Raw genomic sequence first — 16084 nt, forward strand, 5'->3', positions numbered from 1 at the left:
TCCTCCAGCTGACCATGCAGAGGGCCCCCAGCCCTTGTCCGGAAAAATGAATCTTGCAACACAACTTGGGAGTTTGAAACCAAAAGCATCACACAGATAGCAAACAAGGGCGCTCTGGTTGTGGTCAGGGCTCTCTTCTCAGTCACTCTCGTGTGTGCATCTTCGGTCGATCGGAAGTAGGTATAAATGAGTCACCTCAAAAACAGTTGGCCCAGGCAGGTTAAGCAATAGATTGGCCCTGCTTTTAGTCCTCTTCCCACCCTCCCTTCCCCAGGAGCTCCTACCGATCAATAGAGTCAACCACGGCCAAGGGCTGGGTGGAGAGAAGGACAAGGGGGATCTCAAGGAGTCGATGGAGCTAGGAAGTGTGGCGCAGCATGGCAAGAGGACCAGATTTGGAACCTTGCCTCTGACACCTATTACTTGGGAGTCAGCTACCCTTTATCAAGTTCCTACCCTGAGCCAAGTTCTCTACTACAGGCATTCAACAAGTTCATGGGCGAAGCTCTGAGCCTCAGTTTCCTTATTTGTAAAATAGAAATCGACTCCTTGGAGGGATGGGATATTGTCTTATCTTTCTATCCTAGGAGTCCGTTGACTGAGACCCTTTCTCACAGTAGAAGTTTGGGTGGTGGTGGAGAGTGGGCAGGTGGAGGGATGGAGGAAGAAAAACCAGTAAATCCAGGTTCAGGAATAGCCCCTTTGGGATGTTGGAAAGATCAAATGAAGGAGCAGCCAGTGGTGCAATGGAGTCAGGAGGCCCTGAGTTCAAATCCAACCTCAGATACTTGATGCCACCTGCATGACCCTGGGCAAGTCACTTAACCTCGTAAAGAAAAAACCCCACAATATAATATATAAAAGCACTTTGCAAGCCTTATCTTGCTATGTAAATGCAGTTGTGTTCATTATTTGTTTGCATTATAATTTTTGTTGTTATTTAGTGAGGGCCTGTAGGCTCCCCTAGATCTGATTCTTCACCCACGCTGCTGCCTCTCAGCCTTCTAGGAACAGAGGGTGGAGACCTCCACGAGGGAACCCTGCCCAGGGCTAGAATGATGAATCTGAGGGTAAAGCTGAGCCCACGATCTCAGAGCCCAGGGTTTAAATCTGGCTTTTGTCATTTCCTGCCTCAGGACCTCGGAAGGTTCAGGACCATGGCCTGGGTCTTGAAGGATGCGTTTACATAGGGTTAAAATGTGGGCTTTGCTGCTTACTGAGTTTCTGGAGAAGTCACTTTTTTATTTCTGCAACGATGGGGGTTAAACCCATGTGACCTTAGGTCAGTCACTTCCTTTCTCAGATCTTTAAGTGACCTTCCCACTTCCACAGTCCAAGTTCAAAAACCCCTCCCTGCAGGGACAGTCATGTGCTCGGGCTCTGCTTCTGCCGCCTGCGCCTCAGCATTCTGCAATCCTTTGAGCATCCTGGGAGGTGACACCCCCCGCCTTGGCATCAGCCCCTGGAGTTGAACTGAGAAGCTCCATCTAGTAATGTGGGTCAACTTTCCTTGAGCCCATTCCCAGACCGAAGAGCGCTTCTGCAGCTCTGGGGAAATAAATCCCCAACGATGAGGCCGTGATGATGCAGAATCAATCTTTCGTTGGCCGATGACGGAGACTTTTGTCTTTGGAGCCTGGCCCCTGGGCCCAGTGACCTGGGCTTGGCTTGGCTTGATCTCGGTGGAAAAGTTTATAGGAGGCCTTTGTAGGCAGGTGACCGCACACGGCTGAGACCGGACCTGCCCAGGGAGGGAGATGCAGGCGAGTCAGCCTGGTCAGGAGACCAGCTTCCCAAGGCCGGGCTTCTCTGGTCTGGGGGTGCTGGCTCAGGGACTTCTCAGAGGATGCTTTCCCCGTGCCTCTGGATTCTGGAGATCCTCTTGTGCAAGTCACTATAATTATCGACCAATCAGAGGGCTAGTTTAGTTGGAACTCAGTAAATCTTACATAATGTTATCTAATGTTATCTAACCAAACTGTATAAAGGCTGCTCTGACTCTAAGGGGGGAGGGGGAGATCTTTTACCTCTTTCATTTGGACATTGCTAGTCTTGCCAATAAATACATGGGGTTTTTTTTTTTTTAGGTTTTTCAAGGCAAATGAGGTTAAGTGGCTTACCCAAGGTCACACGGCTAGGTAATTATTAAGTGTCTGAGACCAGATTTGAACCCAGGCACTCCTGACTCCAGGGCCGGTGCTTTATCCACTGCACCACCTAGCTGCCCTGCCAATAAATACATGATACTGGGACTTTGGTGCCTTGGTTTCTCTTAATCATAGATTTATTGTGACAATGAACAATGTTCCCTACCCCACACCCAAAAAACTGTAAAGTGGGATTAACTCCATTCCCCCCCCACCCAATGTTAGGATTAAAGGATTTTGAAGGGGCAGGATCTGAAGCTTGGAGGTTCCCTAAAGGTCTTCTAATTCAATACCCTCAGGGCAGCTAGGTGGCACAGTGGATAGAGCACCGGCCCTGGAGTCAGGAGGACCTGGGTTCAAATCCCGACTCAGACACTTAATAATAATAATTACCTAGCCGTGTGGCCTTGGGCAAGCCACTTAACTCCCTTTGCCTTGGAAAAAAAAAAACTAATTCAATACCCTCATTGGACAGATGGGGAAGCTGAGGTCCAAGGAGAGGAAGTGACTAACCCACAGTCAGACAGGTCCATAGCCATCATTGGACAAATGGGGAAACTGAGGTTTAAGGAAAGGTAGTGACTAACCCACAGTCATACAGGTCCAGAACCATCATTGGACAGATGGGGAAACTGAGGAAATAACTGCCCCCAGGTTGTCTAAGCAGTCAGGAAGAGAACCTAGATCTGAAGCCAGCACCCCCAATGCCAGACCCAGGATCCTTTCATTAGGCCATTTTTCTTTTCTTTCTTTTCTTTCTTTCTTTCTTACTCTTTTCCTTCTCTCAGCCCCTTCCTTCCTGCCTACTGTTCTCTCCTTTGCGCCTCTCGCTCCTAAGCCTTATCGCTCCTTCCACCCACACCCGGCGTGGGGAAAGGCCTTTGTCTTCTCCCAGGCAAGTTTCCTGCCTTGCCAGAGAGCTCACGCTCTGAGCCAACCCCAAGATCCGGGGCATTTGACTTAGAAAGGACGGGAGAGATCATCTAGGCTTGTCTCATTTTTTCAGCTAAGGAAATTGAGGTCCAGAGAAGGGAACTTACTGGCCAAGGCCATCCAGAGATGCTGATCATGTGTCCAGTCTGTGGTCCCCTTGTCCTACTGGCCCCCTAATTACTGATAAGTACCCTGACCTGGCTCTCCAGCCAAAGGCTAAATGACCTTGGTATTGATAAATGGTTCTGAGAGAGGCAGGCAGGTGACTAAACTGGGAGCTGAGAAGCTTGGATTCAAATCCTGTGTCAGATACTGTGTGGCCCTGCACAACTCACTTAATAATAATAATAATAATAATAATATAATAAATGAAAGTGGTGATGATGATGATGGTAAGTACTTTACAAGGGTGATCATATTTGACCCTCACAACAGTCCTGGAGATGGGTGCTCTTATTGTCCCCATTTTACAGGTGAGGAAACAGGCAAACAGAGGTTGAGTGACTTGCCCAAGGTTGTACGGCTATTAAATACCTAAATTGAATTTGAACCCAGGTCTTCCAGATTCCAGGCTCAGGGGCAGCTAGGTGGCGCAGTGGACAGAGCACCAGCCCTGGAGTCAGGAGGACCTAAGTTCAAATCCGACCTCAGACACTTAATCATTACCTAGCTGTGTGGCCTTGGGCAAGTCACTTAACCCCATTGCCTTGCAAAAACTAAAAAAACAAAAAACAAAAAACCAGATTCCAGGCCCAGCACTCCTTCCCTCTCCTACTGCTCATACGTGTTGATTCAGTGAACATTTATGACATGTTTGCTATGTGTAGAACTCTGTCCTTGGGGATAGGTTGTTAGGTATGGGATGAACCGTGCCCTTGTGGGAGATGGCACACATTTGAGGGTAGGAAAAGACAACTGAATTTAGAGCCAGAAGCCTTAGAGTCAGATCTCAGTTCTGCAATGTAATACACGGGTGACTTGGACCGGGTCTCTGACCCTCTTTTTGTCTCAGTTTCTTCCTCTGTAAAATGAGGAATGAGAGGATCCGGCTCAGAATTCTTGATTCATGCTCATAAAGATCAAGAGCATCAGAGAAGTCCCCCCAAAGGGATCTGAGATGGGGCAGAGGCTTCTTGGAGAAAGTCGGCATCGGATCAGACAAAAAGAAGGGGAGGGCATGCCAAGCAGAGGGCACTGTGTGTGAGAGCAAAAGTAGGGAAGTAGGGAAAGCACGGCGTTTCCTGGAAAGGTGGAGGCAAGCATGGGACAGGGGCTCCAGTCTGGTCTGAGAGCAGAGAACAGACAGGAGGGTAGATGCTCGGGCTGGAGAACTAGGGAGCGCCAGGTGGAAAAGGATCTTCATCCCAGGATGACCTTTCCTCACCGGCTGACAGGGAGCCAAAGGAGGGGTTTGAGCAGCGGAGATGCATGAAAATCTGGGGGGAGGCAGGACTTCTGTGGTTCCTCATCCAGCAGAGCTAGAACCCCTCCCAAGAGGGTTTCAGATTTGTTCTTGAGAACCCCCAAAGAGATCAGACTCTCTCTCTCTCTCTCTCTCTCTCTCTCTCTCCTGGGGACTGGGGGCTCTCAATGGCCCTCGCTGAGGCATTGTGAGGCTCAGGGTGGGTTCTACGGAGTGGGATTCGGACTCCTAGTTCAGCCTTCTCTCTATCCCTTACAAGGTCTTAGCTTCTTTGTGTGAATTGGGACCCACTAGACTATCTCATGAAAGCTATGAGCCTCTTCTCAAGAGAATATTTTTATATCATATATCATATTATATCATGTTGTATATTATATTATATCATATCATATTATATTATACATATGTTATATTATATTATAACTATATTTTAATATTATATAAAATTATATATGTAAAAGTGAATAAAATAAAATATACAAGATTACAAAGGAAATTGGTTATATTGAAATATAGTTATATTGAAATATATTATTAAAATAAATATATACATATAGACTTATATGTATATATAGATACAGAAATAGCTAGGCATATATATTTTTTCCCATATATATATATATATATATATATATATATACATTATATATGAAGATATAGATACAGATATATAGATACCACAATTCCTTCTTCACAAACCTCAGTCTAGCTTGCACTCTTTGTTCGGGTCTGTTCTGACATCATCAGCTCTGGCCTTCAACATACTTGAAACCATCTGTGTCATTGGCTAAAGAATGGTCACCAACCTTGGGTCAAGGGCAGATCCCTGGGGTACTCCACTGGAGACCTTCCAAACTGGCCTTGACTTTCTATCCAACCGTCCAATCTATTCCAAATCCAACTAATTGATCCACCTAGGCCCAGGTAGGGCTATAAATCAAGAGCCAGAAGGGAGCTCATCACTTCCAACCCCCATATTTCATGGTTGAGCTCCTGAAGACCAGAGAACTAAATGACTTGCTCAGGGTCACCTGGCCATAAGTGTTTGAGGCAGGATTTGAACCCAGGTCTTCCTGATTACAAGCATAGTACTCCCCTATACCATCTCTACCTCCTCCTCTTTTCCATTAGCGACTTACCCATAGTCCCACAAGCAGTGAGAAACAGAGTCAGGTTTCAGCCAAGGCCTTCTGACTACAAAATTGGTGCTTTTCCTCCTTCCATATTTGTAGAGGTGGGGGACTATGGGTGTAGAATATTGCATACACTGTCAGACCCAGCTGATGTGTTGGTTGGTTCTGTTGAGTGAGTTGCCTTTTCTCGTTTCTTAATCTTTATTATGAGTGAGACCTGGGTGACACACCCAGGGGTGAGGAAAGGATCTTGTCTGGCAATAAAACTGAAATAAAGGAAAAAAGGTATCACTCAAAATAAGATAAAAACCCTTCGATCTGGTACTTTTTTGAGCCAGCAAAGACCGGAGAGGCCGAGGCTTTTGGCTCAGGGCCTTTGACTTCCTCTAGGACAATTGTTCGGGAGGGCGGAGGTTGGTTCTCAGGCCAGGGAACTGCAGAACGGCTTCAAGAATCTCGGAGGCGAGAACCACAGGTTTTCCCATGTGAGACCTTAGCACCGTGGGGAAATCCTCAGTGTTCAGAATGGAATGGGAGAAAGCTAAGCCTTTAAGAGAATCCCAAACCTTCAAGGACTCTAGTAATCTCAGCTATTATTGTTCTATCATACATTTGACTTGTGTCTTCCACCTTTTCTCCTCAATAAAACAGAAGCTTCTAGAAGTCAGGGACTGATCTGATTTTGTCCTTGTAACCCCAGTGGCTAGCAGCATCAGGACAATGTAATCTTCATTACGAGCTAAACAATAATAATGCTTATTAAATGAATGAATGTCAGAGTTGAAAGAGGTCTTTGAAAATGAATCCAGGCTTCTCCCTTTATATAAAAGGAAAAAAGAGAGGACCAGAGTAGAGAAGGGACTTCATTAGAGCCGATGCCACCCACATCTGCCAAGACAAGGGAGGTCCAAGTGAGAGGAGCCTTGGCTCTGATCAATCCTCTCCAGAAGGGAGGGTGGCAGCAGGTGGGGGCCCAGACCCTATGGTCAGACTCAGCCCTTGCACTCTAAGGTCAGACTGGGGAGGTGGAAGGGAATAGGTCAAAGCCATGGTCTGGGCTTTGTCTTTTTTTCCCTCATCTAGAGAGACTGTGTGGCGTGATAGAAAGGGTCCTTGGACGAGACATAGCAAAATTCAAAGTAATATAATGGCCAGTCTTGGTGCTGGAGAAGAAGTGAAGTGTGCTTCTAACATAGAGTTTCTAGAATCATCCTGCAGCCCACCCCTGTACTATACCAGAACTTGGCTGGCTAATTCCTTTAGGATTCTAGGTGGGGAATGTGCTTTTAATAACTGTTTCTCCTGAGCCTCATCTGATGATTCCCTCCCAATATTAATCAACTCATCAACTATCTCCTTAATATCAATTAACCAATGAGCATCAACTAGTTTTTTTTTTTGCAAGGCAAATGGGGTTAAGTGACTTGCCCAAGGCCACACAGCCCGGTAATTATTAAGTGTCTAAGACCTGATCATCAACTAGTTTTTATAAAGGGCTAATTAGAATAAGAATTAAAGTACAAAATCCTACAAAACTGAGTCTGCTCTCTCCCTTCTCAGTCTCTAGGGAGACAGACTCCAACTTGTAGTGGTGACACCAACATTCTTCCCTCGCCATTCTTGTCTCCCAGTTTGCTTTTGGGTTTAGCATAGCCCATATCTGGCTCCCTTACTTGCATAATGTGGTAACTTGGCTGCTGGTTGGATCCACTGTGCACTGGATCAAATAGATTATTTCTCAGATCTGTAAAATGGAGATAACACTTACACAGCCAACCTCAGTGGGCTAGGATAAGGAAAGCACTTTATGAATTTGAAAACCAATAGAAATGTGAGTTATTACTCAACTTATGATTTTCCCACAGTGATCTTAAAAGGGTTCTTTTTCCTTTAAAGTGTATTTTTTTTTTTTTTGCCTTGCCCCACTGGTAATCACTCAGGTGACTTGTAGAGCATAGCAAGAGGGTGACTTGCTGGTAAAGGTTAGGCTGCCAATCATGGGATGTAGGGGCTGCCTAGACCACACCTCATTACCCTGTCTTCCAACAGTAATACAAGGGCCCCCTTTGGTAAAATCTGAGTGCTAGGGAATGGATTTTCTTTCCTTGTATGACCTGTTCCCTGCCACCTCCCCAGTCTGACCTTAGAGTGCAAGGGCTAAGTCTGACCATAGGGTCTGTGCCCCCACCTGCTGCCACCCTCCCTTCTGGAGAGGATTGATCAGAGCCAAGGCTCCTCTCACTTGGACCTCCCTTGTCTTGGCAGATGTGGGTGGCATCGGCTCTAATGAAGTCCCTTCTCTACTCTGTTCCTCTCTTTTTCCTTTTGTATAAAGGCAGAGGACTGGATTCCTTTTCAAAGACCTCTTTCAACTTTGGAATTCATTCATTCAATGAATGTTTAGCTCATAATGATGGACGATGAAGAACAAGGCTTTGTGTGGCTTTAATCTGCTACTGGGGAACCTTAGGCTGGTGGATCACTTGAGCTGCCCAGGTTGGATGTGGGCAGTTCAAAGCCCCCATGCTGCTGACTGGTGAGATTGGGTCTATGAGTGACTGGTGCTCTTGTAGCCTAGGTGAGATAGAGAGATCTAGTTTCAAGGAAAAGAAAAGAGGAGAAGAGTAGAAGAAAGGAAAGGAAGGGAAGAAGGGAGAGAAGAAAGGAAGGAAGATAGGACAGAAAAGGAAAGAAAAAAGAAAGAAAAGAGAAAAGGAAAAAAGATAGGAAGAAAAAGTAAAGAAAAAGAAAAAGACAGAGAGAAGAAAGGAGAGAGGAAGGAAGGAAGGAAAGAAGGAAAGAAAGTTTTCAGAGAAGCCCAACCAACCCTCAGTTTCCTAGGGAGTGACTACTCAAGAGTACCCGAGGCTTCTTAGGAGCATATTAGAAGGTCTGGAAGACTTGGATCTGTAAATCTTGGGTCGTCTGTTATACTTTGGACAAATCACTTTATCTCTGAGTTTCTGTTTCCCTATCTTCAAAATGGGGCTAAAATAATACAACATCTGGAGGGTAAATATTGCCCTCCCCTCCCAAATTACACAAGACTTCTTTCTTCTCTATTCTGTATTGACCTCTGGGTAGCCACCATTCTCTTGTCAAATGAAAGCCCCACAAAGGCAGAGTCTGTATTGTCTTTACAACCCCAGTACTTGCCCGTCCTGGTCCAGGTCTGTGATTTTTAACAGTTTGGAGAATTCTTTATACCTGAGTCCCACCTACCTTGGTACTTAGATCTTCCTCTCCTCACTCACTCCACAGTCTGGCCAGACTGCCCACTTGACTGTTCCCCACAGAGAACATTCAACCTCTTACCATGGAGCCTTTGGTTTGTCTACTCTCACTGCCTGGAACTCTCCCCTCTGTTGCTTAGAATTCCTAGCCTCCTGCACAGCTCTCGGCCTACTACCGGCCTTTCTCATTTCTAAAGACTAAGCAATGATGATCACTAATGTCTTCTCCTTGTCTAATGACAACGGACCTGGACAAGACCTGTGATCCACAGATCCCTCCTCAAATTCTCTGGTGTATTAATCCTCCAAAGGCATCATCTACCTTACAGCTCTGCCCAAGTGACATCACCCGGAAAGCCTCCCACAACCTCCCACTGACCCTTTTCCTGCCCCCTGCCCCAAGAGTGTACAAAGCACTTAAAACTTCGTAACCATCAGAAGTAGCTCAACTTTCTAGGGTTCACTTTCTTAGAGACTTTAACTTAACCAGGAGAGATATGATTGGTGGCTTTCCTCAACTTGGACAAAGAGGCAAAGTCTGGTGGCCTCCCTGACCTTGACACCTCCCCAAAGAAGGCTGAGGAGTCTTATACCCATGGACTTAGAGTTTTGAGAACATGACCTAGTAACATCAATCACATGCTTTAGTCAAAGGGTCAGAGTTTGACTGCCTGGAAACTATTATCACAAGGTGATTTATTTAATTCAGAGAAATAGTCTTCCCTTCTCCCTTTGGACCCCAGCTTACCATATAAGCAAGACAAGAGTCATGTCCCTCAGTGGAATGTATCTAACAAGAGTTGATAAAAATAAATTTGTCGGGGGACAGCTAGGTGGCACAGTGGATAAAGCACCGGCCCTGGAGTCAGGAGTAGCTGGGTTCAAATCCGGGCTCAGACACTTAATAATTATCTAGCTGTGTGGCCTTAGGCAAGCCACTTAACCCCTGTTTGCCTTACAAAAATCTAAAATAAATAAATAAATAAATTTGTCAAGACTTCTAAAACTACTGAAAAGGACTTTCAACTAAAAGAAAGGGGAGAAAGAAAACTGCCCACCCACTGAAGTAGATTCCAATCAGAGTAGTTCCAGCATCAAAGGAAGAATAGCAACTGAGGTGCCCAGGAATTCATTTAAGACAAAAATCCAAGGAAGGAGATGGTGATAAAGCGTATGACAGACATTAAGAATAAATGCACAAGTATGGGTAACAAACAAGATGAACTAGGGATCCTCATTGTGGTTGTTTGGTTATTTTTTCAGCCATGTCTGATTTTTCATGACTCCACTTGGGGTTTTTTGGGCAAGATCTTGGAGTGCTTTGCCATTTCCTTCTCTATCTCATTTGACAGAGGAGGAAACTGAGGCAAATAGGGTTCAGTGACTTGATACTTTTTTCACCAGCTAATAAATACCTGAGGTCAGATTAGAACTCAGGTCTTCCTGACTCCAGGCCTGATACTCCATCCACTGTGCCACCTAGTTGCCCGGAGATTCTAATCCAGGAGACAAATTAATTTTGGTATAACAGACTTGGTGGAGGAACCGAGAAGAGGGAATCCTATCCCAGATATGATTCTCAGGAACAAAGGCGGTATGGTCACTAGAGAATGATGAGAACATTGGGGGAGGGGGGCAATGACCACCACACCTTGTAGTTCATAAGAAGCGTGAAATTCATGATTGCAATATGAAGCTGAAAGGATGTTCCTTACTTGGAAGGTAAAATCTTGGGTCTGAGAGAGAGAGGATAGGCAGAGTAATCTTGTATTTGAAGAAAGCACTGTTGTGTGAGGAATTCCAAGAACCCAGAGTAAGGAAACCTGGTGGAGAACATCAGGGGGAAAACCAATAAAGGCAAACAGAAATGAAACTGTCTTCAGTATATACCACAGATCACCTGGACAGAACCATAGACCACCTGAACATAAACTCAATTATTTGAGTTATTTGGATGTCCATAATATTTCTCTCTCTCTCTCTCTCTCTCTCTCTCTCTCTCTCTCTCTCCCCCAATCTCTTTCCTGCTTTCACTCCCTCCCTCCTTCTCTCTCCCTCTTTCTCTTCTTTCCTCTCTCTTCCTCTTTCCCTCCCTCCTCTCATCTCTCTCCTTTCATCTCTCCCAATCTCATTTTCTCTTTCCCTTCTTTACACTCTTCCTTTCTCTCCTTCCTCCCCTCCCTCCTTTCTTCTCTCCCTCCTCTCAGCTCTCTTTCCCATCTCTTTCATCTCTATCTCCTCACTCCTTCTCTCTCTTCCTCTTCTTTCTCTCCCCTTCTTATTCTCTCTCCCTCCCTCCTCCCATGTCTCTCCCCTCTTTTTCATCTCTCTCTCTCTCCCTTTCCCCCCCTCTCTCATTCCTCTGTCTCTCTTTGTTTCCATCTCTATCAAAAGAAGAGCAGTTAATAATTTCTTGTCTCGCCATAATGGCAGAAGAATTAACAAGGAGGGATTCTATTCTGGATCTGATTCTCACCACCTAGAAAGAATTGACTGCCGGGGTAGAAATAATGGCAACCATTGTCTCTCTGTGTGTACCAGAGATCTTGATCTTTGATTTGTGGTAAGGAAGGAGGAGAAAGCTGGGCATGTCCGACAAGCCCCATAGAATTGGGGTGAGATTCCAAAGGACACAGAGAATAGTAATCTGTTTGACAGTTCTGTCATTTAATACTTTTTAAAAAATTAATGACTTGGATGAAAGCATAGACGACATGTTTATCAGATATATAGTTGATACAAATCTGGAGGGAGAGATAAAAAAGGGAATAAAAGAATCCGGACACAGAAAGGTATCAGGCTAGAATAGGCTAGAACTTTGGACCAAACTGAATCAAATAAGATAATGCATCATGTAGGCCTTATGTGCTCATCTCCAGTAGGAGTAAGAATGGGTCAATGAGAGCCCAGACCAAGGACGTTCCCCATCCCTACAATGGGGGATCCAAGTCCCAAAGGATCTATCAGGGACACATGGTCAGAGTTGCAAAGAAAAGCCTCATCCTTTAGCCTCATTAAGGTGAGCAGACTCTATGGATGTTGGACCTACTTTATTAGAAAGGACACTGATGAGTTAAAGAGTCTCTTAGATTGGGGCAACCAAGACCTCCAGATAGGTTATGATGGGTGAGGGTCTGGTGGAGGAACTGGGGTTGCTAAATCTGGGGGAAGAGAAGTCAGGTGACTCAATTGCCTCAGACTTGAGTGCCCCATGGGTCTTTCACAAAATCTACTCATAAGTATTTTTCTATCATTTGTCAGAATCTAGCACAATGAACAGTTTCAGTTCCTGAGGATGTGACCATAAAGGGAAAAGAAAGCCTCAGATACATTCAGTGGAAAAATGATGCTGCCTATGTTCCATTCTGCCCTCAAACTGTGCTACAAAGCAAGAATCACTAAAAGAATTTGGTGATGATTTAAAATAGGGCAGTGGGGTAGATTAAGTACAAGCAAACAGACAGAGTTGAATAAGCTCAAAGGTTGCAGTGATAGGAGAACTCTATCTGACAAAAACTGCCGGGAAAGCTGTCCAGTAGAAATGGACCCAAACCTCACACCATACAGTGAGAGAAGATTCAGATGTGTGGCTCTAATAAGTCTAATCAGAAAATATTAGAGGAACAGAAAGAAATCACATTCTGGATCAATGGGAAAGGTTACAATTAAACAAGAGATAGGGACGATCACAGAAAATAAGAAAGATAATTGCATTGATATAAAATCTTAGAGGTTTTGTATGAGAAATTAAGCGGAGTAAAAATTAGAAGAGAAATATAACTAGGGGAAAATCTTTTCAACAAGTCTATATATATCCACGATATATAAAAATATGTTTTAAATTTCTAAGATTAAAAGTCATTCCACGTAATCAAACGATATAAATAGGCAGTTTCAAAAGGAAGATATACAAGCCATCAAAAAACACATGAAAAAATGCTCAATCATTAATAATTAGAGGAATGCTGACCTCAGACCCTGACTTAACCCTGGTTGTCCCAGGTTTTCATCTGTAAAATGAACTGGAGAATGAAGGTCGAGCAGATAAGTGGAGCTGTGGATAGAATGTCTGACTTGGAGTCAGGAAGTCCTGAGTTCAAATCTAATCTCAGATACTCCCCTAGCTGGGTGACTTTGGGCAAGTCACTTCACTCTGTTTGCCTCAGTTTGTTCATCTATAAAATGAGCTAGAAAAGGAAAAGGCATATCGGCTGAGAAAAGCCCAAATGGGGTCATGGGGAGTTGGGCACAACCAAAAGAAACTCAATTACAGGAAATAAATTAAATGCTGAGGTTCTACTTTACACCCATCAGAATGTTAATGATAATCAAATAACCAATGCGGGGAGGGACTGTGGGACTAGTGAATGGTTAACGGGGAGCAGTGAGATGATCCAGACATTCCAGAAAGCAATTTAGAACCATGCCCAGAAAGGTACCAAACTGAGGATGCCCTTTGATACAGCAATACAACCACTAGTAGGACTATCCTTTGGAGAGATCAAAGAAAGGAAAAGTAATTCTATGTTCAGAACCATTGGTAAATATAGCATCTTTTTATGGTGGCCCAAAATTGGAAACTCAAAGGAGTGTTCTTCAACTGGAGAAGGGCTAAACAAATTTTGGTATATTAATATCCTGAAATATTATTCTGCCGTAATAAATGATGAAATAGACCATTTCAGAGGAATTTGGGAAGAGTTTTATGAACTGATACAAAGCAAAGTAAGCAGAACTAAGGGAACATTTTATACATCAATAATATTGCAAAGAAAACAACTTTGAAAGACTTTGGAGTTCTGATCAAATCAATAATATAGTATGATTCTAGAAAAATGGAGGTGGTATTCATCACTCATCTCCTGATAAAGAATTGATGAACTTAAAATGCAGAGAGAGGTACCTTTTAGACTTGACCAGTATGTGGGATTAAGTAATTGTATAGTTAGGACTTTCTTTTCCTTTTTTATTAAATTTTCAACAAGTTTATATATACACAATATTTTTAAATTTGCTTATTGGGTGGTAGTGGGAGGGATAGATTACTAAATTCTTAAAAAACAAAATTTAAAAAAAGGAAATGGAAAGACGCTTGGAGGGTGTATTTGGTCTGCCTCATACTGCTGCGGATGACATAAGAGCAACAAATGTCATAAAAAATAGGATCCGGGAAACGTGGGGTTGGAAAAAGATGTGAGTCAGCCTCCTTCTGAGAAAGTCAGGGATAACAGGCATCTCCAAAACAGAAAATGAGGAAGGAACGTGCCTCCAGCACACTGAAGGGGCCATCTGAGAAGGTTCTCCATTGCTATTTGGGTACCCTATGCTTTTCTTATCAGAATGTAAGCTCTTTGAGGTCAGGGGCAGTTTCACCTTTTTCTTTGAATTCCTTTATTTTAGTATTTTTTTTTTTTTTAGGTTTTTGCAAGGCAAATGGGATTAAGTAGCTTGTCCAAGGCCACACAGCTAGGTAATTAAGCATCTGAGGTCGGATTTGAACTCAGGTACACCTGACTCCAGGGCCGGTGCTCTATCCACTGCACCACCTAGCCACCTCCTTAGTATTTTTTTTTTAAAGATAAGTGACATTTTTCTGCAACCCCATTTTGAGGTTTTCTTAACACAGTTACTTTTGTCATTTCCTTCTCCACTCATTTTATAGATGAGAAATTAAGATAAACAGGGTTAAATGACTTGCCTAGAGTCATACATCTAGTAAGTTTCTGAGGCTAGATCTGAACTCAAAAAGATATTGTTCAGGTTTTCAGTCTTTCTCAATCTCATCTGACTCTTCCTGACCCCATCTGGGGTTTTCTTGGCAAAGATGCTGGAGCAGTTTGCCATTTCCATCTCCAGCTCATTTTACAGATGAGGAAACTGAGGCATGAAGAAACTGAGACAAACAGGGTGAAGTGATTTGCCCAGACCACACAACTATACATGTCTGAGACCAGATTTGAATCAGGGTTTTCTGACTTCATGCTTGGGTCTCTAGCCATTTCACCACCTAACTGCTAGCTCTGAAAGCGAATGACCCTGGTCTAAATGTCTGACAAAGCCTCTAGACCCCTTCTCAGGATAATATCTGTTTAATGCATAAAATAAATACATAGGGGGGCAGCTAGGTGGCACAGTGGATAAAGCACCCTTCCTGGAGTCAGGAGGACCTGGGTTCAAATCCGATCTCAGACACTTAATAATGACCTAGCTGTGTGGCCTTGGGCAAGTCACTTAACCCTATTGCCTTGCAAAAACCTAAAAAAATAAACAAACAAACAAACAAATAAATAAATAAATAGGATTACAAAAAGAAACAATTATATTGAAACATAGCTATACAAATATTTTTAAAAAACAAGTTTGTAGATCCCAGGTAAAGAGCCCCTGCCCTTGGGGGATGGCTAGGTGGCACAATGGATAGAGCACCGGCCCTGAAATTAGGAGGACCTGAGTTCCAATGTGACCTCAGACACTTAATAATTACCAAGCTGGGTGACCTTGGGCAAGTCACTTACCCCATTGTCTTGCCTATAAAAACAATACAAAACCAAAAAAAAAAATCCCTGCCCTAGCCTAATCTTCTCCTTTGACCTAGCCCCAGGGGAAGCCACTTGCCCAAGGTCATACTCTGGCTGCTTCTCTCTCTGGTATCACTTCCTTGCCACAGGTGGACTTAACTGCCAGGCTGGGCACCTGTAGCTATATCACAATGCTGGGCCTTGGCAGCTATGGTTTCTGGGGCACAATGGAATTGGAGAAGGCTAGCCAACCCCCTGCATCTTGGGGTGTCAGCTGACTGGCTTCTAAGCAGCCCCAGCTTGTACAAGAGAACCTCAAACCTCAAGGTCAAAAGGGTGTAAAGTGATGACAGCCCAACCTGAAGTGCCCAAACCCTGACCACTCATCAGATGAAGACCCTTTAGGGTAGCTGGAACCCAGAAAAAAACTGACCAAAGGTAAACTGGATAGGTCTTCTTGGGGATAGAATTACTACTACTTTTAAAAATAGTTAATAGTTGAATTTATTTAGCACTTTAAAAATTGCAAAATTCCTGTTTCATTTGATTGTCACCACACCTGTCAGAGGACTATTTTTATTCTCCTTTTACAGATAAGGAAACTAAGTCTGAAACAACTGAAGTGACTGCCCCATGGTCATACAGCTAGCAAATATCTCAGACAGTATCCCAAACCAAATCTCCCTGACTCTAAATA

This window comes from Macrotis lagotis, chromosome 4, assembly GCF_037893015.1.
Source record: "Macrotis lagotis isolate mMagLag1 chromosome 4, bilby.v1.9.chrom.fasta, whole genome shotgun sequence".
In the NCBI taxonomy this organism is placed as follows: domain Eukaryota; kingdom Metazoa; phylum Chordata; class Mammalia; order Peramelemorphia; family Peramelidae; genus Macrotis; species Macrotis lagotis.